This window comes from Oculina patagonica, chromosome 6 (genome assembly GCF_052425735.1).
Source record: "Oculina patagonica isolate OP01 chromosome 6, crgOcupat, whole genome shotgun sequence".
Taxonomy (NCBI): Eukaryota; Metazoa; Cnidaria; class Anthozoa; order Scleractinia; family Oculinidae; genus Oculina; species Oculina patagonica.
In genome coordinates, this window is record NC_135763.1 from 32997278 (window position 1) to 33025208 (window position 27931).

The 27931-nt window shown below is 37.4% G+C and overlaps 1 protein-coding gene, 1 long non-coding RNA gene and 1 pseudogene across 3 annotated transcripts in view; 1 reads left to right on the forward strand and 2 right to left on the reverse strand.

Moving 5' to 3' along the window:
• Positions 1–27720, reverse strand: LOC144656457 (uncharacterized; annotated as a pseudogene). Its single transcript, XR_013571307.1, has 14 exons — positions 26548–27720; positions 25595–25829; positions 24896–25004; positions 24550–24653; positions 24291–24405; positions 9088–9161; positions 8340–8617; positions 7699–7850; positions 7337–7421; positions 3708–3928; positions 3452–3544; positions 2901–3117; positions 2350–2436; positions 1–1589 (listed from the first exon to the last, which is right to left on the reverse strand). The product of XR_013571307.1 is annotated as an uncharacterized LOC144656457 (transcript).
• LOC144656658 (uncharacterized) overlaps positions 1–27931 on the reverse strand; it is a 523850-nt gene that overhangs the window by 329091 nt on the left and 166828 nt on the right. The gene's annotated exons all lie outside the window — the stretch shown is intronic.
• LOC144656631 (uncharacterized) overlaps positions 1–27931 on the forward strand; it is a 144400-nt gene that overhangs the window by 31982 nt on the left and 84487 nt on the right. The window lies entirely within an intron of this gene.

The window sequence follows — 27931 nt, forward strand, 5'->3', positions numbered from 1 at the left end:
CTATTTATAATGTCCACCCCACTTGAGAATCTGCAGCATGAGATCTTTCCTATAGATATGCATGTTGCAATATCGCCACTTGATGTTATTAACAGTGGCTGGACCATCTCTGATGAAGTCTCTTGCAGCCATAATGACTCCTATTCCACAACTGCCGACTCCAATCATCCTTTTATCAATGGGTACTTGCGATGGCATTCCAAACCGCTGGAAACTTCGGGTTGAGTGCCAAAATTTCGTTTTGAGGGATGAATGTTGAGGACATAATTCAAAAAGGAGATTCAGTGCCTCTTTTACACATGGAAGGGCTGTTGAAGGCATCTGAGAAGTTAGCCCATCATCAAAATACAACATCTGACTAGCAAGGTCAACATAGATTAACCCCCAATGATTCACCATGAAGACAGGCACAAGAATTTGCTGCAGGTTGTCTAACTGTGCTATTTGTGAGGCATGAGCTTTCAGCTCCTTTATCTTAAAAGGTTTGTCTTTAACCATCATCCACTGGAAGAATTCCGTTGGAAAGGAAATTGTGTCGTTCTGACCCTGGGCGATACTTTCCGCAACAAATTTGCCAACACACACATCAATGACAAAACTGTCAATGTACCTTTCTTCAGCCAGATCAGAAAAGGAAATAACATCAATGGATTTGCGACAAAATCTTAAAATTGTGCTTGTCACTGGCAAATTCCAGAGCACTGATTGAAGTAGTGCAACCTCTCTTCCTGTGCAATTAACTTCAGACAGCCATCTTGCTTCGCCAGCCACTTTGTGCTTGGTCTCACGAATGGAACAAAACTTTCTAAGAATCCTCAACCCCTCTTCTGAGAATCTGCCAAAGCACCGAATCTGAACAGCAGATGGTTTGTTTCCCTTCTGTTTCTCATCATAAAGGAGTTTTTCCACTGACTGGAGAACTGCTTCAGATGGACGCTGAACCAGTTTGAAGGGATCTGTGACAACTAAATCATTGTACATCACCTCAGCCTGAAGAATAACAGAACCATTGGTAGAGGATACTGGGGGGATTAAAGTATCCAATGCAGCTAACTCAGCTCTTGTTGATGCTGAGGATATGGCAGAAGACAAAGGCGAACAAGGCTTTTGTGCCCCAACATTTCTGTGGATGCTTGTTAGCTCCACCTCTTCTTCCTCATCAATAATGATAACTGACTCTTTGGAAGAATTAGTTTCAACACATGGTGAGTCTGTAGACTCACTCGATGAAACATTATCAATTTTGGTGGAATGAGCTGAACTTTTATTAATAGTAAAATCCAGCTTTTTGGAAACCTGACTCTGCTTGGGAGTAGGAGATTCTGTTTCTACTTTTTTAGAAAACTTCCCTTTTTTCTCCAGGTATGTACTCTCCCACTGATCATGGTTGTACTCCACAAGGGTAGACAAGATAGGCTCATCAACAAGTTTCCCCTGGGTTTTATCATAATAATATTTCAAGAAGTCACCTCCAAATATCTGGGTGAACAAGTTGTCAATTGTAAAAATCCATTCATGGTGTTCTTCTGACCACATTTGAATGTCAATGGCCTTCCAACCACATCCACGAAAGGTGAATGTTTTCTTTCCTAGAATGTAACACAACTGATATTAAAAAGATGTTTCCCACGCGCTTTCCAATGCAGATTAATGTGGCTTTGTTTTTGCCTTGCTGGAGGAAAGAAACATTAAAATGCTTCTTCTAAAATGTATAAGTTTTTTTGTCACAATTTTTTGCAACAAATAAATTTTAAAACATCTCAGTTGGTGAAATGTTTATAGGATATTCTTCAATAGTGTGAAAAAATGATTTGACCAATAGGATTACTTAATTCTTATATAAACATAGAGATGTTTTTAGGAGCCTGTCATGAATATATCTTAGTATGTGCATAATAAAAGCAAATATAGATGAAGTGGTTGCATGGTCACAAAAAACCTGCTAAGATTTTATCACCATGAATAAAAGGGATTGAATTTGCCCATCATTTAAGTTGGCAGTTTTACTTGTCACCGTAAATTCTAACTTATGGCTTTACACGACAGTTTTGGAGAATTTTTTACATGTCAAGAAGAGAAATCAGATTCTAAAGGGAAACTCACAACAGGGAATGTAAGTAATGGATCGAATAGCAAGAACCTATGAGTTGGAATACCTGGGACCAACTTTGAAAAACAAACACAACATCCGGGCGATGAACTCCACTAAGTCTCATCTTAAAACTTTTAAAGCGGATTGATTAAGCACACCAAAGAAATAATTTTCTTGTGTTGCAATGTAAACAAAAAAGAATTCTATCCCAAATTTATAGTAAGCTAAAAGTTGAATGGCATTAAAAGTATACTCACCAGAAATAATACACTTCTTGGCTTCACGAATAGCATACCGTAATGACAGCAGCATTGTTGCAAACCAGTGTGTCAAAATTTGATCCACTGTAACATTTATGTACGAAACAGACAGCAATTATAATTTAGTCTTGTCTACCACTGCAATGTATGTTTTGGAAAAAGCCTTCAAAGGATATATTACTAAGGGGTTAGGAAGTGCAGGCCTTGATAGAATGAAGAGTTGATGGTGAGGTACTAGAGCGAGTTTGCATCTTCTGAGATTGGACCAGAAACAGGATCCAAGCTTATATTTTTAAACACTAAATTGGTGATACCTCAAAAAGGTAGAGTTATAAATGGCTGAAAGTTTCAAAAACAACCCCAGGTGAATAGAGTTTTTTTGTTATTTGTTTTACAGTGGATTGTTTCTGAAGTATCAGAAGTATTATGTAAATTAACATGCATTAATCAAAACGGAAAATCCCATCAAAGGAAATTTCAAATAATATAACATGCACACATTTCTCACTTCTATTATCATGACCCTTACACAATGAAAATTGACTTACAAGACTGTCCTGGTGCTGATGCATCATGGTTAGTTGCCCTTGAATAAAGGCTTCGATGTATCTTGTGGGATGCTTCAAAGCCTTGCCCAGAGTACTTATAAAAAGAACCAAACTGGCGAAGCAGCATGGCACTGTGGTCAATAATCAGATGGCCATAATCCCCTGTTCCAAGATGCATTCCAAAGAGCTTCTTCAAGAGAAATCCCCATTCTTTACACTGAAATTTCACCCAAAAAAATAAATCAGTAAGATGAATGTGAATATATTATAAGGCTCATGGTCAGCAGTAATAAGATTTTTGCAATCAATATTTCACCCCCTTGGGCTTCTTCAGTAGAGAGTGGCTAAGAATTAAAAATACTTGGCTTTATATGGAAAAGGTTATTGACAGCATATTTTACAAAAGGTTATACTTTACCTAAATTAACCTAATTGTATGCATTAAAGAAAATAAGCAGAGCTCATCTGCAAAATGATAGGAGCTTGGCTTTTAATCTTTACTAAGGCACATTTTAAATTAAACAGAGCCTTATAACAAGCTGCATGTTTACCTTTACATCATGAATGTCAATGAGGTATTCGTCATCTTCCTCAAATATTTGATCGCGTATTGTTAACGCAATATCTCTCCAGTCTATGCAGACCTACAAGTTATAGAAAAATGAGTCTTGTCGTGTCATATATGACATGTACCGGTATCATAGCATAAAACCTAAAATAAATTAACTTTGATGTTTAGTGAATCAGCCCCAACAGTTTGAACAGATACAAAGTGTATGTAAACGAGGGCAGAATTTCTCAGTGTGCCTTTTTGAAAAATGCAATTTGGAGTTCAGCTGCATAGCTAGCAAAAGGGTCTTGCAGGACTTTTGGTTGGGTTGCCTTTGTCTTCTTTCTTTTTTTAGGCCGACTTGGAACAACCTCAAGCTTATCATTTACCACACTGCTTAGTTGGAGAAACTTGGCCTCAACCTCCCTTTCCTTTTCGTCCCATTCTCTTATCTGGTCGGTTAAGAACTTTTCAAAATCTGAAAAAGCAATCATATTTAACACTGTAAAATCAGAATAAAGGAAGACCATTCCTGTTGTATCTTAACTTAATACTGTTTACCGGTAGGTAAATGTAACTCTGATGAAAATCTAAATCAAAAATTAAAATCTAACTATAATGAAACATCGATATCTGCCTATATCAAAACAAATCTGGAAAAGTCTAGGAATTTCTAGAATTTTTCTAGAAATTTCCTAGAAAAAAATTCTAGAAATTTCTAGAATTAACCAGTTTTATTTTCTGGAAAATTCTAGAAAATTCTAGAATGTTAATGAAACATGCTAATTAGGCCAGAATTTGTCAGCTTTTTCCAGACATTTTAATTTAGCATGAAATCAGGTTGTTTCCAGCTTTTTCCAGCTTATTACATATGCAGTTTTCCAGATTTTTCTAGAAAATTCTAGCAAAGAACATAATGATTGCAGGATCAGAAAAATTTTCATTTCCAGTTTTTTCTAGAAAATTCCAGATGTTTCCAGAATAATTCCAGCTTTTACTAGTATTATTCCAGCGGGATGTTAAATAGCTTCAGGTCCCTTCCTAATCCTCTTTACATGATTTCAAAGAACACCATCGCAAGTAAAAACTATCTTGTTTTTTATCAGTCACATGCCAGCAAAAACACCAGTCACCATTTTGCCAACAAAAACTGGATTTATTCCTACTTAAAAGATTAAAACATGTGAAATCAATATCCTATAAAATATACACCATAGACTTTGAAAAATTTAAAAAATTGAGAAGAAAGAGTTTTTCCATAGCTGTTTTCTATGCTCCTTTCCTTATTGTCCATTCCTGTTCTTTGCCTTGAAGCTATTTTCTTTATTTTAAAGAAGCAGACTAAGGTCTTCCTCACAAATGACCTGGTTGATCCTTCAAATGCATATTTCTTTAATACAGTGCCTGAAGAAAAAAACAGTCAAATGAAAATTAATGTTGATGCATGCAGGGTTACATGTGTTTGCAATCAAGTACAAGACTTTATTAAAAGACAAAACTTCTATTTGCCACCACTTAGGGATACAGGTAGTATTATGTACACTGTAATGTGCATGATAACAGTTAACTACATAATGCATGATGGAGTCCAGATAAGCAAGAGCAAAATTCATTTGTAGCCTGTAAATTTGAGCTTTTTTAATTCAAACTGACAAGAAATAAAACAGGGATCTTACATAGGCCTTCTAAAATATAAAAAAAAGCCTGGTACTTTCTTCAACATCAATGTTTGCTGCCATTTTTTGGTGTCTTTATCCACAGGATCAGAATGTCAGTTGTTTTGCAAATGAGGTTATGAAATCGTGGAAAAACCAAAGTTCGGTGAATAAAGCTTTTATGGAACATTTAGTGAAGAATTAAATATAACTGCCTCAGATCATGAGTTCAGTGAAAAATTAAGTAAAAGTTAATAAACTGTCTCGAGATGAGGCCATGCAGGCCACGTGGCATTTGCACGCTCATTTCAAGTATGGTCAAACAGACAACTTCACGAACCCCAAAATGAAACTTTGTCCTCTAGACCTTTAAGAAACTGTATGTACACATACTCACCGAATACTCCCAAAATACTCCTTCAAACATGACTGATCTCTTGGTCACTGGATGGGTTTCCTGATCAGAAGTGAGCATGCATCTCCTTCTTTAATGTTGAGATGATCTTTGACCACGATCTTTGTAGACAATTAAACTTCGATTCCCCAAGTTCCCCAGTGAACAACAACGTACTGGTATTTGACATTACTTAACATGGCTCGAAGCGAAGAAAAACACGATGAAGAGGTAAAGATCTACATTCAAAACATCCGTGCAGAAAACGAGCTGAAATGAATATCTCACTGAAAGCGTGTAAGTCTTCCAAATTCAAATTTGGCGGAAACGTTTGATCACAGCTATCACTTCTACAAAGGAAAGGAACGCCGCTTCTTAAGGATTGGCTGCCATCCAACGTGTGAAATTTTTCGTTCGTTGAGCAGTAATGAAGAGCCACAGTTCAACATGATAGGGCCTTCCCCTTGATTAAGCCTTCACATCTTGGCAAAAGAAATCACACTAATTTCTTTAACTAAGAAATACATTCTAAGCTCGATCTGTAAGCTTTTAAAGTTTGGTTTATCCGTTTGTCACATCCATTTGCAAACGCCGCCATGTTTGTTTACAACAAGAAGAGAAAACCTGGGAACTAGGCCAACGTTTAACCACGTGACTCACGCTTGTCTACGAAAACATGGCGGAATACAACTGCTTTATAGCAAAAAATTATCTGACAGAAGTGATTCTCCTGAGAAGGAAATATTGTGCATCTGCAACAAACTATCTTTTGAAATATTTCCTAACGTTATTTTGTACCTGCAAGCATTTTGTTCGTCATCAAGTTGTTGGGAAAATTAGTATTTGCTGAATCACTGCGAGTCATTTGTTCGATCGACATGAGTGTATATATCAGAAGTATTGAGCCAAGAATGGAAGAATGACCATTCCCGTGTGAGAGTCAGTGGAACATTTCCTTTGAAAGGTGAACATTGATCAATAGCAAAGTAATTCGTCATTATATTGATGTTTGACACTGCGATAACATCGTTCTGCTTTCGTAATAATTGTCCTATAAATATAATGATTTCAACTTGAGTCTGGTTCGATCGCGACCGAATGAAAGGAGTTAGAGTATTCGGGCTTGTGAAATTGTGGTAAGCGTAAAAGGAATATTCCGATAAGCTTTATACTAGACAGGAAACTTAAATCTTTTAACAGCAATGTTTGACTTTGTAGACTTAATTCTTTGCTTCGACATGGAAACGTGAATGCACACTAGAAATGAGTAAATAAAGTGAGTAACTTGAACTGGAAATATGTTTTGTTGAGTGGTTCAGTTACTGTCAACTAGGTATTGGAAACTGGAAAAAAGCTGGAAATTCAAGTGCATTTGTTATTTTTACTCCTTTCAGTAAGTACATCTTCTAGTTTTTTCCAGTTTTCTGATAGATATGTAACCTGGAAAAAGCTGTCATTTTCTGGCGTCACAAAGATTAAGTGTCTTATTTCAAGCTATTTCCAGCTTTTGAAAGAATCTAAGGCTTCCAAAAACTAGAAAAATCTTTTCTAGAAAAAAACTGGAATTCGATTCTGGTAGAAAGCTGTCAAATTCTAGAAATTTCTGGAAATTTCCAGACATAGACAGAAAGCTATAAATTCATTTTGCAAGGGCAGTGTTGTTTAATACAATGAAACCTCAACATCATTTTAGCAAACACATATCATCCATTCCTTGATGTTCTATTATGAAGGTTCTAATGATTTGATGCTTGTTTTTTGGAAAATTTGCCTTTAATTTGGCTGAATAAACAAACAAACAACAATAAATAAACAATAAAAGTCTTAAACTTCGTACCACTTCCTTTCTCAATTTTCACTGTTTCCTGTCTTACACCATAGTCTCTGGTTATTTTGCCACTTTCCAAGATGTCAGTAAGATACTGCAAAATAATATAATCCATCTTACATCATTCAACAAACTGGTGAATCAACAGGACTAGTCAGACATTAAAGTTGCTAACCTGCCATTATTTTTCAGTTGCCTAAAAATAATTTTTTTTAGCTTTTTGCAAAGCTAAAAGGATTATATATTAGTTTAATATATACAGTTTTTATACATTTTTATAAAATTGTAATAATACAGTCACATAATTCAGTCCAAGGACTGCTAAGTGTAATAGTTTTTTAATAAATGAAACTTAATAATAAGGAACTTACTCTTTTTCTCTCTTCAAAAAAGGTGATGTAATCCAGGATTACTTGATTCCCTGAACCAGAGCATTGTTTATAAAAGTTCGTGACTTTTTCCAATGGGAGGGATCTCTCCACAATGCTTTCAAAATTCTTCAAAACTTTTCTCTCAAATGATCCTGTGTACAATATTGTATTACCCAATATATTGGTAAGAACTAATAAAAGGCTTTTCCTTTGCTTCTAATATACTGAGTTAATACCGTACGTAGCGGTTTATGAAAAACCTGTGAAACTCACCAGTGACATAAAACAAAGAACAACCGAGGCAATAAAGATAGGATCTTGAGACAATTAATAAGTAGCAGGAAAGCAATGATAAAATTCACAAAGTATTGATATAGAGATCACTCGTGAACTCAAAAAAATATAAATTGAAATGAACACACTTGATAGTAAGTCAACAAAAATTTTTTTGTTTAAATTGAATTTTCTCAATATACATATATATTACACATGACACAGACTGACTTATGTCAATGGTTTATTGTATAGAAGAGCTCCCCTACCAATTTAAAAATTGATCTCATGCTTGCACATAAAATATCAATGAGGTGCATGCGATAATATTCAAATTAAAGGTTTAACTAAACAAGCAAAAAACTAACCAGAAAATGATGCCACTTTTATGTTTTTTCTTTCAACGTCTGTCTGCTGACCAGGTGTCATTTTAATTTTCACCCGTGGGAACCCTTTACAACTTTCCGGCCCATGGTCAGACAAAGCTTCATTAAGATTATCCAGAGAGCCCACGCGGTAGGCAAATAGACCCAATGACCCCAGCAGTTGCTCACAATTTCGCATCTCACAGTGGAGAGAGCACAGATTGATACTGCTCAGTTCTTCTTCCAGAAGAAATGTCAGGTCATCACGTAAACCTGTACACCTAAAAGACAAGTCTTAGTCGCAACATTACATCAAAACTAACTGGTTTAAATATTAGATGGTTAAATAAATTTAAATGATTTTATTGCCAAAACTCTTAAACAGCAAACTTTCCGAAAAATAAACTAAACAATCAATAAAAAAGAAAGTAAATAAAATTATAGCCACTTTCATAATCAAATGTATAACCTGCAATGGGTCTATTTTTTGGAAGTGCTCTTATAAATTGACTTTTTACTGTGGGACACTTGCTTATTCTGGGTCTTTGACAAAAGCATCTACAACTCGATGTCTGACATCCACATGATTGTATCAAATCTGTTTTAAGACTCAGTCTATTGATACCATGATACATGCAAAGGGGGTTCAATTTCAGAGTCATGAAATCAGTCTTTTTTTTTTTAAGTCACTGGCTCTCAGTTATGTGCCGTATATGGCAATCTGCTGGAATGACTTGAAAAGAATACTTACCTGCCAATGTTTGCCTTGGATCTCAGGCAGTCAAGACAAGTTTCATCGGGATCAACTCCATGACATTTGCATCCCTACCAGGCATATTACACAATTTGTGGCCTTTCACGCGATTTTAGGGCTTATCCAAATTTCACGCTATGGCTATTTTCACGGTTCGGGCCGAGAAAACGAAAAAAATGACTGGAATGTGCGTGAAATTTCTCCAACACACCGTGAGCACGCCGTGAAAAAAGTCACGGCAACCGTGAAATATTACACGAAGTCTCTGGCCGGAGCAAATTCACGGCGTGAATTTTTCACGCCGTGAAACAATTCACGCCGTAAAAAGTTTATTTTCACGCCTTATAATAACAAGCATGATCACTCTGAATTAAAAAGATCACGCTATCTGTAAATCCAGCATCTGTTAACTAAAAATAACTTGCAAATGACCGCTCTGAGCACTGAAAGTATTAAAATGAAATCGCTGTTATCGGTTCCAAATATCAAATGCAAATGCTAAGAAATAAAGAACCGTGCGTTATTGCCTGTGTCTTCTAAACAGCAGCGTTTATACTAGATAGTCTAGTCAGAGGGGACTCTGTAAAGTGCGGATACGGACGGCGGATGCGGACGGCGGATGGCGGATGGCGGATGGCAAAAAAAAATTCAAAAAATAAAATAAAAAAATTAAAAATAATTAAAATTATTTTTTCTCAAAGGGTTCTTCTGATTGGTTCACAGCGCGGGCAAGGTTCTCCTATCTCTTCCCACAGGCCACGGTAACGCTTTCGTGAGTTTCATTTCGCGGCGAGACGAACGAACCCATGACAGTTTTGCTCTCCAAAATCGATGTAGTTGCTCACAAACCGATTTTTGAAAGGGAAAATAAGCAGTGGAATTGAAGGCCTTGAAGTTCTCCAAAAGCCGAGTATTCATTCTCCATATTGACAAAGTGAAGTTATAGTTTTATGACCGTGGTTTGTCAATCGTTGTTTGTGTATTCGCACTGATTTCACGCCATTGCGGTTAACTGCAAGTCGGCGCTTTACAGACTCGATTTATCCTTTCAAACGCCTTGCTTCTCTGCTACTTTTCTCCAAACTCGAATACTACTTATCGCCATTCAAGAAAATGAGATGCTTTATTTAAAAACAGTCAAATTAATTCTCGGAATATTGTGCCTTGTGCAGGCGACCGACTTGTAAAACCACAGGTAACCAAAGCGTACTATGAGAGTTTGTATGGATGTACTAAGAAGGCTTGTATGGATTTGAAATAAAGTACGCAACAGACGGTTAAGACGAAAATCGCGCATACGACTTTCTAAAGCACTAGAAATACAAAAACGTGACACCAGGTAAGGTTTAAAGTTTCATCATAACTTTTCACCGGTAAAAAGGGATATTTTTCTCGACTTTATTTCAAATCCATACAAGCCTTCTTAGTACATCCATACAAACTCTCATAGTACGCTTTGGTTACCTGTGGTTTTACAAGTAAACCATTCAACGTGGGTGTCGGTAAAACGCCGACTCGGGCCGGGGCCGAGGTTGGGGTCACTTTTTTAATTTTTAATCGGGCGGGGCCTGGGCCCGATTCATAATCTGTGTCAGATTTTGTCGTTTTTTTTTTTTTTTTGTCGGTAAATCGTTCCAGAACCTCGCGGCCCAGCAGATCCCTTGGTAACGGTCACGCAAGTTTTCATTACTTGCAAAATATTACGTTCAAATCGTACAAGTTTTAATGTTCACTCCCTGGAAGCTGTGTTACAAAATCATTCCCGTCTAATTTTACGAGTACTCTATGCTCTGTTAAACGCGAAATATATATATATATTTTTGTGTCCGGCTTTTAAGTCTTGACTTGGAGCGAGTACTGGAGATTCGCATTGCAAAATCTTGCTTTCTTTGCCATGTCCAAACTATTTTAATATTGTGAACGCAATACCAATTAATAAATTCCACGGCTCAGACACGCACAATTTTTACGGCTTCAAAACTTTCGAAATTCAAATACTTTTCGAAACATTTCTTGGTCTTATCTTGAAAAAAAAAATCAATCTGAAACATCTTTTTGGAGATTCTTACGTTTGTCTCAGAGCGAGCACTAAATATTCAAATTGTGAAAGCTATTTTCGTAGTAAACACTACTAGTACGTCATTCACGCAATTTTGTCTTCGCCGGAAACTGCAAGCGTCACTGCAGTGCACTTTTTTCAGCCAGACTCCACTTTAAAGAAATTTTATGAGGAAGAACTGTTTTATTGAAGCGTTTGACTCAGAGTGAAAACAAAACGCCGTATTACGTACCCGGACTGTACTGAATACTGCAAAACAACGCAGTTTGACATGTACAAGTGGTGCAAGCTAAATAAAGAACCATTAGGTCATGACAGATTTCAAAACCGTAGCGATCAGCCGATCACTCGCGTTTAACATGAACACTCTGCTCTCTGAAATGTATAATTTTGTTTCATTCCATATTTTACAAGAAGAGAGGGCTGAATATAATCACATAGAGAAAACAAAGACCGCTTGGACATGTCCAAGCTATTTAAAACTACCACTACGTCAGACCCATGTCACGCGATCTCTCGCTTGTAGCTATAAATAATCATTCACCTATTTTCTGTTTGAATACTCCGCGCTCTGTTTGTGTGAAATACTTATTGTTGTGTTACTCAAGCGTTTGGCTCGGAGCGAGTATAAGTCGTACAATTTAGCCAGAACGTGTTAAATATTGCAAAACAACGACTTATTTTCTGGATATCCCAATTTTTGTTTTGAGTTTACGGTATTTTGAGAATCGAAACGTTATCGAAATGTAAGTTGCAAGCTCAGCAAGAATGTGTCAAAGCACGGGATACACCTCATCCGCTGAACGGAGAAATACAATGGGATGGCCTTAGTCTACTCTTTATTTTGGCGTGATTTGGCTTTCTTTTAAATGAACTGGTTTGGGTTATTTTATTGAACATTCGGAACAAAATAAATATTTGCATGCGTAAGCAGGCATTTTTCCGGCTAGGCATGTGGTTTTAAAAAGAAAAAGATGACGTGGTAAAGGAAATTCATGTCACGTTCACTCCGTGACTAACGCAAACACGACTTGTGTGTTTCTCAAGTGACTGCTTTTCTAAATATTTTACTGTGCGGTGCCGTGCCTTTAAGCCAAAGCACTGAAAGAGGTCAGGAGGTCAAACATTACCCGCACGATTATAAACTGCTTGCAGTTCTTGTTTTGTTTTAATTGACTGATTCACTGAAAAATTCACAGAAAAAAATATAAAGTTTATATTAGCGTGTGGGTCATTTCGAGTCGAAAAAAAGAGCATTTTCTTCACAAATTTGGCACAAATCTTGATCCTTATAAGATCAAGAGTATAAAAGAAGAAATTTGTGGTCTAACAGGCGACAGCTTGGCGGATAGAATTCTCTGCCGACTTCTTTCTGAGCGCTATCTCCTCGCCAACACAGCATAAACTTTTCTTAGGTTAAAATCTTATTGCCCATGCGTTTGTGTAGCAAGAGAAAATTAATTCAGGTTTATACCGTTAAAATAAAGCCGCCTTTCGTATCCAAAAAAATATTTATAAGGAAGCAGAATTGTTTTGTTTAGACAGCGAAGCTCGCATTAACATGTCTCGCAATCTTTAAGTTTCTAAATTCTGTTATTGTTTTAAATATAAGTGGAGGTATCTAGAACAGGGTTCAATTTGTTTTCGGACTCCCAAAATGTTTTCGGACTCCAAATTTTTTTGTTTATTAAACAAGTAATCAGTCTGTTTTGCTTAATAAACAAGTTTGACTAGTGAAAGTTGCTTATTAAACAAAAAAGACCCTATTTTTTAATTGATAGACAAAAAAGGTGGTATATTTTGTTTATTACACAAAAATTTTTTGCTTATTAAACAAAAACCCCGCGCGCTTTTTGCTTATTAAACAAAAGTTTCACAACATTTTGTGGACACGAAAATTTTTACCTTCGGCCGCCATTACATACAAAAATATTGAGAGGAAAAACAACGCTGCGGATGAATCATTATTTTAAAAATATACATATTAGAAGTCTCTACTGCTAAATCATTCCACTGAGGGAAAACAAAGGCATGAGTTCTCTTTTAGGAAGAATATTTTCCAAAAATTTGACTACGCGACGCGATCGATCGGCTGCGTTCAACGAGCTGCTTGTTGGATGTTCAAGTTTTAAATCGGAAACGAGCCCTCTTCATTTTATTAATTACAAAATAAAAACATCAAGAGATTTCTAAAAGCAGAAAGAACCGGGGATTTGAATGAAGATGGCCTGTTTGTCGTCGAGTTAGTCGGTGATATTAGATCTATTTTATAAAAGACGAAATGAACAACTTTCTAGCGATGTGTTTTACGCCGGTCATGAAATTTGCACTTTGCAGCTTTATGTGGGAAAAATGATTAGGCTCAACTCCGTGCAAAACCTCGGCAGAAATGGATAAATCATTGTGAAATGAAAAACTTTTAACAGAAGACTTGTCTGCTGCATCCTATTTAAGCGACCTTTCTTTTTCTGGAAGAATATTTTCCATGCATTAAACGTTGTGCGATTTCGCGGCGAGCGATCGGCGATGCCGGAACGAGCTGCAAAGTCGAAAGTTTTTAAGCGATTCCTAGCAAATAAGGAGCTTTTTAAAGGCAGCAAGAACGGAAGATTTAAATAAACACAGCCCTATAAATATAAAGTCGTAGTATTCAATATGCAGTCGAGATAGCCGGTGATAAAATCTATTTTTAGACACGTTGACAAAATAAACAGCAGAGCTAGCTGTCATGTCTAACGATTCAACCGGCAGACAGGGAAAATTACCACGGTCAGAAAAAAAAATTCTTTTCGCGTCAACTTTCAAAATTTGGGCTGAATTCCAGTGCAAAAGCTCGAAAGGACTTAAAATTCCTAGGTTCATTAAAATTGAGCGGAGTTTTCATTCAAGAACTGTATGTATGAAGCGTAAACAATGTCTAGCTAGCGATTACTTTCACCGCGGACTTTTTTACAACAGACTTCAGCGCCTTTTGTTTATTAATTAAAAAAAGGTATAGGCATTTTTAGTTATCAAACAAAAGTGCCACAACATTTTACGAACCTCATGCAGTCACGAGTACGGTGAAATCGATCTTGCAAAAGAAAACAACGTATAAATGTCATACATATAGACAGCTAATTAGAGTCACCAGTTTTCTTGAAAATATTTATAGGTTTTAACCAAAACGTGGCACGTTTTGTTTATTAAACAAGTAACTTTTGCTTATTAAACAATTTGCTTTTCAACCGAAAACAGGTCATAACAGTCTAGTTTGCAAACACATTCTTATCTTCATGCAGCTACGTAACTACGGACATAAGCCTAAATATTTGCGAGCAAAAACAACGCAATCATTTCACCCGAATTTTAATAATACAATGAGGTAAAGAGTTTTCTGAATGTAGCAAAAATGGGTCACTTTATTCTGGACAGGGCGAAATAAACAGCAGCGTGGTTTGTATATCTCCGCGATTCGCACGAAAGTTTTCTTTACCACGGTCTGAAATCAAGTTTGTACTTAACGCGACAACTGGACAAATTTGAACTGAATTAAACTTATGTGCCAAGTGTCGGTGAAGTAAAATTTAAATAGAGAAAAGGAACTGAAGAAAGCGAAAACTAGTGTGAAAACGTTACTGAAAAGAAACTCAAGTTTTCAGTTCAGTGTTGACTTCTCGACGCGACTGAAACGAACACTTCGGTTTGATGAATAGAATTTAAAAGAAAGATAAAAACTCGCGGCTTCTTGCAATTCGTCGAGTTCGTTCGTACTGTAAAATTGACTTATGTGCAGACAATGTACACAGGAGAATATTCATTCAAAAAACAATCAAAATAGACTTGTAAAATCTGAGAACACATTCGATTCCTAAACCAGAAATATTTACGAGAAGATGGATCAAGAGATAAAATGTGTGAAGTTTTAACGCATTCCGTCGAAATGGATTTTGGAAATGAAAGCTGGTGTTTAATTTGACGGGCAATCTGCTGGCCAAAGATTTAAAACAGTTCATCGCACAAGAATTTATTTGTACTTATTTTTATACGCTGCCCAAAATAATGATAACAAAAACAATCAAAACAGATCAGACTTGTGAAATCTGAGGACACATTCGTTATTTACGCGAAGATCGATCAAGAGATAAAATGTGTTCTTCGGTGCGTTTCCGCTTAATTAAAAAACACACGTTCAGTAGAACAGAAAAATAGCAATACAGTTATTAAAAAGGCTTTTACTACTCATGTAAACAAAGTCTTTTCACTGAAAGAGTTTTAGTTTGAATCAGGATTCCTATTTGAAAAGCAACTGTCACAAAACTCGCCGGCTAAGAAAACGCGAGAAAAGGTCGTTTTGTTAAATCTAATTGCCCTTTATTTTGAGCGAAAGTAGCTACAGAAACTTTTAACACATTTGGAGATTTTCGAATGATCGTTTCGAGCGATCGTTTTGCCGGGTAGAAAAAAAAAAAACAGAGCTTGACAACTAGAAGCAGTTTACAGTTTTCGTTCCCGCCAAAATGCTTTGCGCGGGAAAAATTTCAGACAGCTTTTAAAAAAGCTTCGGCAATTAAATTCAACACGACAATGAAAATACAATTATTTTGGTTATCAACCCACACTTTTAATAAACTTCAATATCAACTGACTGATCGAGAGAACAAATATGAGACATATGAGCTCACCTCTTAACAAGTCACTGACATCAGGGCAACGGCGCGGCGTCCTTAGCACAGAAATCTATGCACGTCTGTAGATTCTTTATAAGTTGTCTTTCCCTTTTAATCAAAACTATAACAAAATTCTCGATCGGTGATTGGTTATCAGCAGCCCGATTTGAGCACTAATAGGACAGTGTACGCGTCATGCTTGTAATTGGACAGTGTAATAGGACAGTTTACGCGTCATGCTTGTAATTGGACAGTGTAATAGGACAGTTTACGCGTCATGCCTGTGTAATTGGACAGTACGCGTCATTTTGCGCGCGCTGTTGTTGTGCATTTTGTTGAGTAAACTGTTATGTTTTTCAGTTTTTATAAAAACGTTAAACCATTTGACTAAAGGTTAGTTTGTTTCTCAAATTTTGTCATAGTTTTGATTAATTGGTAACAGGACTTCGTGTCGTCCAATTCTGTCTGTAATCATACTCGTGATTAAACAAATCGGACTCCCGCTTCGCGGTCGTACGATTTTGTTAATCACTCGTATGATTACAGACCGAATTGGACTCCACTCAGTCCTATTACCATTATAAATATTTAAACTGTCATCAGTGATTTGACCAGCTAAAAGTGATATGACTTGCCTTTTCTTTGTTATACGCTTACAAACACTTGTCCGGCCTGGTACATGTACGTATTGAACAGTGTCCAGCACTCCGTTAGTAAGTCTTGCTTGCAAACAGATCAAAACGAATAGTTCTCAACTAAAATTGTTTTAAAGTTCGCTCTTGTTTTCTCGAATACGGTTGTCCCGGAACTCGCATTATAAGTCGTGTATGCACGTGTAGATTTCAACGGCGGTTCACCTGTTCACCTAAAAAAATGACGACGAATTAAGTCCAATCAGCAAATTGCAGAATAGGCCATGTCAACAAATCTCGATTCCCCGACTGAGTTGAAGAAGGCACTATTTCTCCAATTTTCGTAGCGAAAACATTTGCACAAATGTCGCCACCGCCGCTAAGCACAGAACTGTCGACTAGCCGAAAAACTTTCCAGAGCTCTACCGATTGAGGGAACTCAATGGGTTCATCATTATAGGCGTGTCATCCAAATCTGTGACTGACACCTGACAGCGAGCACCGTGATTGGTTCCCGTCACGTGCCTTTATGACAGCAAGCGCTGTCATTGGTGACTATGGACGCGCCATTAGCGATCAAAGCAGCGTGTTCGCAATTCAACGGTTTAACGATGAACATGATCGGTGAACATTGGAAAGCTTTTCGGCTAGTCGACAGTTCTGTGCTTTACTTAGCGGCGGTGGCGACATTTGTGCAAATGTTTTCGCTACGAAAATTGGTTAAATTGGAGAAATATTGCCTTCTTCAACTCAGTCGGGGAATCGAGATTTGTTGACATGGCCTATTCTGCAATTTGCTGATTGGACTTAATTCGTCGTCATTTTTTTAGGTGAACAGGTGAACCGCCGTTGAAATCTACACGTGCATACACGACTTATAATGCGAGTTCCGGGACAACCGTATTCGAGAAAACAAGAGCGAACTTTAAAACAATTTTAGTTGAGAACTATTCGTTTTGATCTGTTTGCAAGCAAGACTTACTAACGGAGTGCTGGACACTGTTCAATACGTACATGTACCAGGCCGGACAAGTGTTTGTAAGCGTATAACAAAGAAAATGCAAGTCATATCACTTTTAGCTGGTCAAATCACTGATGACAGTTTAAATATTTAAAGGGAAAGACAACTTATAAAGAATCTACAGACGTGCATAGATTTCTGTGCTAAGGACGCCGCGCCGTTGCCCTGATGTCAGTGACTTGTTAAGAGGTGAGCTCATATGTCTCATATTTGTTCTCTCGATCAGTCAGTTGATATTGAAGTTTATTAAAAGTGTGGGTTGATAACCAAAATAATTGTATTTTCATTGTCGTGTTGAATTTAATTGCCGAAGCTTTTTTAAAAGCTGTCTGAAATTTTTCCCGCGCAAAGCATTTTGGCGGGAACGAAAACTGTAAACTGCTTCTAGTTGTCAAGCTCTGTTTTTTTTTTTTCTACCCGGCAAAACGATCGCTCGAAACGATCATTCGAAAATCTCCAAATGTGTTAAAAGTTTCTGTAGCTACTTTCGCTCAAAATAAAGGGCAATTAGATTTAACAAAACGACCTTTTCTCGCGTTTTCTTAGCCGGCGAGTTTTGTGACAGTTGCTTTTCAAATAGGAATCCTGATTCAAACTAAAACTCTTTCAGTGAAAAGACTTTGTTTACATGAGTAGTAAAAGCCTTTTTAATAACTGTATTGCTATTTTTCTGTTCTACTGAACGTGTGTTTTTTAATTAAGCGGAAACGCACCGAAGAACACATTTTATCTCTTGATCGATCTTCGCGTAAATAACGAATGTGTCCTCAGATTTCACAAGTCTGATCTGTTTTGATTGTTTTTGTTATCATTATTTTGGGCAGCGTATAAAAATAAGTACAAATAAATTCTTGTGCGATGAACTGTTTTAAATCTTTGGCCAGCAGATTGCCCGTCAAATTAAACACCAGCTTTCATTTCCAAAATCCATTTCGACGGAATGCGTTAAAACTTCACACATTTTATCTCTTGATCCATCTTCTCGTAAATATTTCTGGTTTAGGAATCGAATGTGTTCTCAGATTTTACAAGTCTATTTTGATTGTTTTTTGAATGAATATTCTCCTGTGTACATTGTCTGCACATAAGTCAATTTTACAGTACGAACGAACTCGACGAATTGCAAGAAGCCGCGAGTTTTTATCTTTCTTTTAAATTCTATTCATCAAACCGAAGTGTTCGTTTCAGTCGCGTCGAGAAGTCAACACTGAACTGAAAACTTGAGTTTCTTTTCAGTAACGTTTTCACACTAGTTTTCGCTTTCTTCAGTTCCTTTTCTCTATTTAAATTTTACTTCACCGACACTTGGCACATAAGTTTAATTCAGTTCAAATTTGTCCAGTTGTCGCGTTAAGTACAAACTTGATTTCAGACCGTGGTAAAGAAAACTTTCGTGCGAATCGCGGAGATATACAAACCACGCTGCTGTTTATTTCGCCCTGTCCAGAATAAAGTGACCCATTTTTGCTACATTCAGAAAACTCTTTACCTCATTGTATTATTAAAATTCGGGTGAAATGATTGCGTTGTTTTTGCTCGCAAATATTTAGGCTTATGTCCGTAGTTACGTAGCTGCATGAAGATAAGAATGTGTTTGCAAACTAGACTGTTATGACCTGTTTTCGGTTGAAAAGCAAATTGTTTAATAAGCAAAAGTTACTTGTTTAATAAACAAAACGTGCCACGTTTTGGTTAAAACCTATAAATATTTTCAAGAAAACTGGTGACTCTAATTAGCTGTCTATATGTATGACATTTATACGTTGTTTTCTTTTGCAAGATCGATTTCACCGTACTCGTGACTGCATGAGGTTCGTAAAATGTTGTGGCACTTTTGTTTGATAACTAAAAATGCCTATACCTTTTTTTAATTAATAAACAAAAGGCGCTGAAGTCTGTTGTAAAAAAGTCCGCGGTGAAAGTAATCGCTAGCTAGACATTGTTTACGCTTCATACATACAGTTCTTGAATGAAAACTCCGCTCAATTTTAATGAACCTAGGAATTTTAAGTCCTTTCGAGCTTTTGCACTGGAATTCAGCCCAAATTTTGAAAGTTGACGCGAAAAGAATTTTTTTTCTGACCGTGGTAATTTTCCCTGTCTGCCGGTTGAATCGTTAGACATGACAGCTAGCTCTGCTGTTTATTTTGTCAACGTGTCTAAAAATAGATTTTATCACCGGCTATCTCGACTGCATATTGAATACTACGACTTTATATTTATAGGGCTGTGTTTATTTAAATCTTCCGTTCTTGCTGCCTTTAAAAAGCTCCTTATTTGCTAGGAATCGCTTAAAAACTTTCGACTTTGCAGCTCGTTCCGGCATCGCCGATCGCTCGCCGCGAAATCGCACAACGTTTAATGCATGGAAAATATTCTTCCAGAAAAAGAAAGGTCGCTTAAATAGGATGCAGCAGACAAGTCTTCTGTTAAAAGTTTTTCATTTCACAATGATTTATCCATTTCTGCCGAGGTTTTGCACGGAGTTGAGCCTAATTATTTTTCCCACATAACGCTGCAAAGTGCAAATTTCATGACCGGCGTAAAACACATCGCTAGAAAGTTGTTCATTTCGTCGTTTATAAAATAGATCTAATATCACCGACTAACTCGACGACAAACAGGCCATCTTCATTCAAATCCCCGGTTCTTTCTGCTTTTAGAAATCTCTTGATGTTTTTATTTTGTAATTAATAAAATGAAGAGGGCTCGTTTCCGATTTAAAACTTGAACATCCAACAAGCAGCTCGTTGAACGCAGCCGATCGATCGCGTCGCGTAGTCAAACTTTTGGAAAATATTCTTCCTAAAAGGGAACTCATGCCTTTGTTTTCCCTCAGTGGAATGATTTAGCAGTAGAGACTTCTAATATGTATGTTTTTAAAATAATGATTCATCCGTAGCGTTGTTTTTCCTCTCAATTATTTTTGTATGTAATGGCGGCCGAAGGTAAAAATTTTCGTGTCCACAAAATGTTGTGAAACTTTTGTTTAATAAGCAAAAAGCGTGCGGGGTTTTTGTTTAATAAGCAAAAATTTTTTGTGTAATAAACAAAATATACCACCTTTTTTGTCTATCAATTAAAAAATAGGGTCTTTTTTGTTTAATAAGCAACTTTCACTAGTCAAACTTGTTTATTAAGCAAAACAGACTGATTACTTGTTTAATAAACAAAAAAATTTGGAGTCCGAAAACATTTTGGGAGTCCGAAAACAAATTGAACCCTGTTCTAGCCATTTCTCCAATTTGCGTGACCGAAATGCGGAAAGACATTTTAATTGAGGTTATGCTGACGAGAAAGTATCACACCCGCTTTCAGTGTTAGTGCATAGCGGTTAGTTAAAACAAACAACACGGATCGAAGTCCGCCAATTACAGCCCACCAGAATGACCTTTTGACCTTGTGGGTGAAACCAACAAGGGTATTCATCGGTGTTAATTGGCTCATTTCAAACAGCACGTCGAAAGATGCTGTCGAAAGACGGACGTAAAAAGATAGCTATGCACGTAACATTATAAGCGGGTGTAAAATATTCGATTACAGAGAAGTAAACAACATCTTATCGCTAAACTGTAAAAGTTAAATTTCACCTCTCGCCTGTTAGACCTCAACTAAAATGCTTCTCTTACTCTTGATCTTATAAGGATCAAGATTTGTGCCGAATTTGTGAAGAAAATGCTCTTTTTTTCGACTCGAAATGACCCACACGCTAATATAAACTTTATATTTTTTTCTGTGAATTTTTCAGTGAATCAGTCAATTTAAAAAAAAAAAGAATTAAAAAATTGACCCCAACCTCGGCCCCGGCCCCGACCCGAGTCGGCATTTTACCGACACCCACGTTGAATGGTTTACTTGTAAAACGCGACAGTTTGTCTAGACAAACTTGAATGTTTTACACGTGAGAAAACGCAAAAAAAGTTTGCCTTTCACGGTCGCTCCAAAAATGAAAATGGTAGTATATATATTTATTTGCAGGCTGGGATTTGTATTTAACGAGTCAAAAACGTCAATGTTGATTTCCACAGTATTTTGTTTTGATAAATAGTTTGCAAAGGGAAACTTGAATGAAGCTGAAATAAGCTTATGTACTTCGGTCGCCTGCACAAGGCACAATATTCCGAGAATTAATTTGACTGTTTTTAAATAAAGCATCTCATTTTCTTGAATGGCGATAAGTAGTATTCGAGTTTGGAGAAAAGTAGCAGAGAAGCAAGGCGTTTGAAAGGATAAATCGAGTCTGTAAAGCGCCGACTTGCAGTTAACCGCAATGGCGTGAAATCAGTGCGAATACACAAACAACGATTGACAAACCACGGTCATAAAACTATAACTTCACTTTGTCAATATGGAGAATGAATACTCGCCTTTTGGAGAACTTCAAGGCCTTCAATTCCACTGCTTATTTTCCCTTTCAAAAATCGGTTTGTGAGCGAACTACATCGATTTTGGAGAGCAAAACTGTCATGGGTTCGTTCGTCTCGCCGCGAAATGAAACTCACGAAAGCGTTACCGTGGCCTGTGGGAAGAGATAGGAGAACCTTGCCCGCGCTGTGAACCAATCAGAAGAACCCTTTGAGAAAAAATAATTTTAATTATTTTTAATTTTTTTATTTTATTTTTTGAATTTTTTTTTTTGCCGTCCGCCGTCCGCCGTCCGCCGTCCGCCGTCCGCCGTCCGCCGTCCGCCGTCCGCATCCGCTGTCCGTATCCGCACTTTACAGAGTCCCTAGTCAGAGTGGTCTTTCATTCACGAAACGTAATTTAAGTACTGTTATCTCAAAAATTGATTTGTTTGTTTTCCTATGTTTCGGAAGCACGGATTAAAAAAAATATCAAAAACATGTTACATGTAGGTTGCCCACGAAAGTCTTACCTTTGCACGACAGATGCAGCATTTACTTTCATCTGCATACATGTACAATTTTCGTATGAAACGAAATCGCTAAAATACTGGAGTTCAAAGACGGCGGCACCGCGGGTAAACAAACCATGACTCGATCTCGTATAAAATTGGTTGCCCCGGTTTTCACGCTATTGCCACGGTTCATTCTTCTCAAATAGACCATTGAAGTTCTCATCCTTTGAAGCTTTTGGACAAAGGAGTGAAAAACGTTTTCAAAACTTTTTAACTATAGAGATTAAGATCTGGCCGTGTCGATATTACTAGACTCCGCGGTGCCAACGCACAATTGTCTCGTTTCGTAGTTTCTTCTTCATGAAGAAGAGCTGGTCATAACATTTCGTTACTTTTTTCGTCAAACTTCGAGGTTACAATTACAAATACTCGCACTGAAATAGTTTTGAGCGAATTTCAAGTTTTCTATTATGCAAATTGTGTATCAATGAAATTACGAATGCTGTTTTGTCTGCTTGTGCGAGGAAAAGGCTGTCACGCAACATTTGAAGATTCGACGAAAAACGTTTTGACAGGTTTTGTATCGCGGGGTATCAAAATTAAGTGACAGCAGAATATGAATAGAGAACTCTCTACACGCAAGTTTTAAGTTTTACAACTACGTTTAGTAGAGTGAACATTTCTAATTCTTGTGGCTCAGCAAAATGACAGATAATTGTTTTCTACCAAAACACAACGTGATCATTCGTGTTTTCAAAACAAACCAGATGTTGTCAATATAATCGGGGAATGTTTCCTTTTACGGTTGACAGTATTTCATACGCTTATCATGCAAAAAAGTTACAGCCTGCGTTTGTACACTGTTCTGCAAACCAGCTGTATTTGTCAGTCTGCACATTTGAGAACGCTGCAGAACGTCATCGAAGCCATCCGAAAGGCCTGATTCAAATGATGTACCTTGACTACTTTTCGTACGGCAAACTGCATTTTGTGAATGACGTTTTTAAATAATAGTTTCCACGCTCAATTGACTAACGCACTGTATTGCGATTGAATAACATGTTCTATCCGTTTCGCCAGCACGCAAAACTTTCAACATTCCTGAACAGTGATCCAACACAGTAGATACATGTATTATCGAATAAACAGTATCTTAGAACCCAATTCATTTGGTTCGACCTAAAAATTCCTTCTCATGTGAAGCCCGGGTGTGAAGTACTTTGTTTTATCGAATTAAATTCATCCGCTAGATTTATACCATCGCGTGAACTCTTTTTTTGAAATACTTGTTTTGAACTCAGCGTGCACTGATAACTTCAGTCTGTCGAGCGAAGCGCGCAAGGTCTAAAAATAGAATGCAAATGAAAACACATCAGCGTGTTCTGAGATAAATAGAAGGAATCTAGGCGAAGTTTTTGATTTATAAAAGTGTTTTAGGAATACCAGCTGTCTCAGAAAGTGTTTTAGGAAAATCATGCGCCATTTCGGTTTGCTTGTCTGAGTCTTGGTCACGTCTGATTCGCCCGCTTCGCTATTGAGATTTTGAAACGTGCAATCATGCGACTGGTTTCACGACAAGTCTCAGGTTCAACAATTTCACGGCGTGTTTCTCTCCTGATGATTGCACGGTGCGAGAAAAATAATTCACGTTTCTCAAACGAATTCACGCCTGCCGTGAAATATTTCACTCCTGGCGTGAACACGGAGTGAAATTATATTTTCACGGCGTGAAATTCGCAATTCACGCACCGTGAATAGAAAAAAAAGTCACGTTTCACGCCTAAATCCTTAAGCCCTAAAATCGCGTGAAAGGTCACATTTAGTTTAAACATACTATTCACCATTTTTGTCAAAATTAAAACCCTATGAGGCATGCATGCTGTTTGACAATATCTACATTTTACGACATTGTCTTTAACAGAATTTTGCAAAATGAAATGTGCTTATAAACATTTCTAACTTAGGTTAAAATGATATTTACCCTTACAGCATCACAGAGGAAACAAAATTCACCCAATCCTTTGCTACTTGAAGGACAAAGTCTTTATCATCACCTCTCTGCAGTAAAAGCAGAAGGGCTTTATAATCTAGAGTAACTGCAAAAAAATGCAACAGAATTAGCAAGCTAAGCATCAAACTATGACAAAACTGGTATCTGTTTCTTAATAAGTTGTTACAAAACACCCCCAGCTGGAGCCATGCATTACCATAGACACTTCAACATTTGAGTGATTGCATACCTGTAAAGTTGATGTTGTACTTTTTTCCATCTACCATAACCCCGGTCTTCTTAATTTTTGCTTTTTGGCTATTCAGGTTCGAGATCAGCTGAGTTATTTGTTCTCTGGAATGATATTATTAAAGAAACAAAGTTCTGGATTACTTGTGAAGAATGGAAATAGTTCAAATCAGTAAAACAGGAGAGCTTTGTTCGAAAATGTCAAAGCATGTACGATAATTGACATTTCTTGTGCTTTTTTGCATATACAAATTGTGTAGAATGCCTGAAAAATACTAATGACTACTTCTATTAAGGTTTTCTAAGGTGTAATAAGCTTTTTGCAATCTATATTTCACAAACCATACCTCTCTTCTGCACAATTAGCAATGGCAACTGGATACACAGAAAGAGCACTTTCTGGACTTTTGTTACCAAAGTTCATGGGCACAATCCCAATAGCCACTTGTTTTTTGCCTAAAAAAAATGGTATATTGATATTATACATATTAAGTATATACAGCAAAACAGTGGAGAGTGCTTTTGGCATGTACATGTGCTGATATTTTATTAGGCACAGAATTAATACAGGAATAACGTATTTATTGAATTAAACGTCTCCCTCGCATAAATGCCACCCTCAAAGAAACACCACATATTAAGGCAGAAATAATAATTAACGCCGCCCTCGAATAAACGCCGCACATAATGCAGCGTTTATTTCAGTAATAGAGTAAAAAAGCAAATGCAGTAATAATCCAGTTTGAGGAAGCCTCAAAAAATATTTTCCTTGATTGTAACAATGTTTTAAGATATAAAAAAACATCTTAGTTTTCAGACAAGTAACAAAACACTTTTTTCTGTTTTTGAAATTCAAATGTTCAATTACCATACTATTGTTAGCAAGAAACTTAAATTAGCAAGAAACTTAAATAAACGCCGCCCTCGAATAAATGCCACACTCGAATCACAAAAAATTTAATTTAAACGCCACGGCATTTTATGAAATATATACAGTAAACATATCAAATATCATCCTTTCGAGCTTTATTATCTCACTGTTTTACCTCCAAGTGGACGTCCATCAAGTTTTATGTTAAATTCCATTGTGTCTGTATCAGAGGAGAATAGACGCTGCTCTCTAATTGCCCACACTAACACAGATGCCAGGTCCACACCATATGAATGAAATTCTGTGCCCATCTTTTGAATGGACATGGTTCTTCGCACAACTTTGAAAACAAGTTTTTTCACAGCCCTAATATCATTCTTGCTCAAAAGAACTGCAGTATCACTGGAACGCTGAAAGAAAACATAAAATGTTCATTGGTTACCTGGTATAATGGAGTAAAAATGACTCACAATAATTTGAGTTTGAACCTTACAAGGAAAGCCAAAATGGTTTAATGTGTCATAGATTTGAACTGAAGCAAGGGAGTAAACCACACGTTTGTGGAATGTTCTGCAATTTCTCAAGGAATGAACCATTACTGTAACACACCCGTTTCTAACTGAACTAAAACAAAAGTTCAATTAATCGATCTCGATCAAAGAAAATCAGATGCAAATTAATTATCACGTAACTGATAATAATTAAACATGTTTCAATACTGCAGGGCTGCAAATAATTTTATTTCACTTAAAAAGGACAAATGTCCTACTTTAAGACACCATCTTGGTCGGCCAAAACAAAAATGTGGTTGGCCATCACCAAAAAGGGTGAATTTTATTCATTGTTGCCGTGAAATGATTTAAGATCAAAAAAAGTGTCCAGACATCATGTCCGACCACACTTGGGATTTCGTCAGACATGAGCATATTTTGGTCTGATGACTAACTGTTATTTGCAAGAAGAAAACAATCTTGGTTTGAAGAGGCCTTGTGGCAAAGTATGCATCAAATTTCCCACTATAGGGGAAATGTCTATGAAGGGGTTGGATTGGGGGGGGAGGGGTGGGGCAAGAAGGGGACCTTTGGGTTTATTGATACAAATTTTTTTGTTGGGAACTGTTTTACTTACCCCACTTCTTCCAAGCTGAGTGAGATTTAGCCGTGTTTGCCATGCAGCATCTGGTAATTTGGCTTGTAATTTAAAATAGAGCAGAACCCAGTCTGGTACTCTCATGCCTTGCAAAAACCGCGGGTATGTCTCGGGAACAAGCAACTCTGACAAAGCTTTTTTGGTGCCATTTGCATTCATCACCAAATTCACTACCTCTGATATGGTTTCTGATACCTTGTCTTTCTGTTCGGCTCCGCCATAAAGCAAACTGTTCGCCAAAACACAGGCCAGGGACTCGTGGTACTTTTCCAACACCCCATCTATTTCGTCAGTGACCTTTCTACATTCTTGGGCCACTTTTCTTTTCTTTGCAATTGGACCCAGCGAGGAGCTATTCAATGTCTCTTCAATAACACTGCTATCGCTGCTGTTGCTACTGCTGCTGTTGTTAATGCTCTCTGGCTCACTTGGGGAATGAGATGGGGAAGATGCCGCAAATGGAGGCGAAGAAGGCAAAAACGAATTCAAACAGGAGCTATTCATCTCCATTTTCCTGATTTCAGACTCCAGTTCGGCGATTCTCGACTGCAACTTTTGCAATTCGTCGGCGCCATGCTTCGAGTGGGAATCTATGTTTTTCCCGCCAGAATCAAAGTCGTCCAGAGCGATTCGATTTACCGCGTCCACAACGGGAATGAATTTTGGTGAGGCGACAAATCCATTTGAACCGCACTTTTGCTGTCGAAGCAGTCCAGCACAAAGACCAAACGAAGACACAACGTAGAGGTTGTTCGGCTGCATGTTGAACGAGCAATCTCGTGAGGCAGGCTTGAGCTTTGCGGGTGCCACGGACCGTATCTCGTCTGGAAATCGGCGAAAAATGTCGCTTTTCGCAAACTTCGTTGGTTGTATTCCACAGAGGCCCTTCGTAACAACATACCAGTGTTTCCCAGGGTCGAGCATCTCGCCGGTGACCCTTGAGAGCGACCACGGAAGATCGAGCGATCGACCGGCTTCGTTCTCTACATCCATGATGAAATCGCGCCAAATTACTCAAAGTCATCGCGCTTTCTAATTTGAAACTCGCGCTCAAGTGAACCATTATAACTTAGTGATGTTTTAACTTATAAAACACCCTGCAATGCTCCGACTTTCCAAAATGTACAACTTTTGTCAAGAGCGGTTAGTCTGTTTCGACTTTCCGAAATGTACAACTTTGTTTGCGGCGATGGGCCTGGACACTATTAGGATGACGACGATGACGACACAATAATTTCGCAACACAATGCGTGTATTGTTTATTCACCGATCGGCGATCGGCGAAAATCGCCAAGTTTGCCCGGTGCAGCGATTGCGATTTTTTTTTAAAAAAAAAAAAAAACGCCCGATCGCCGCAACCGGC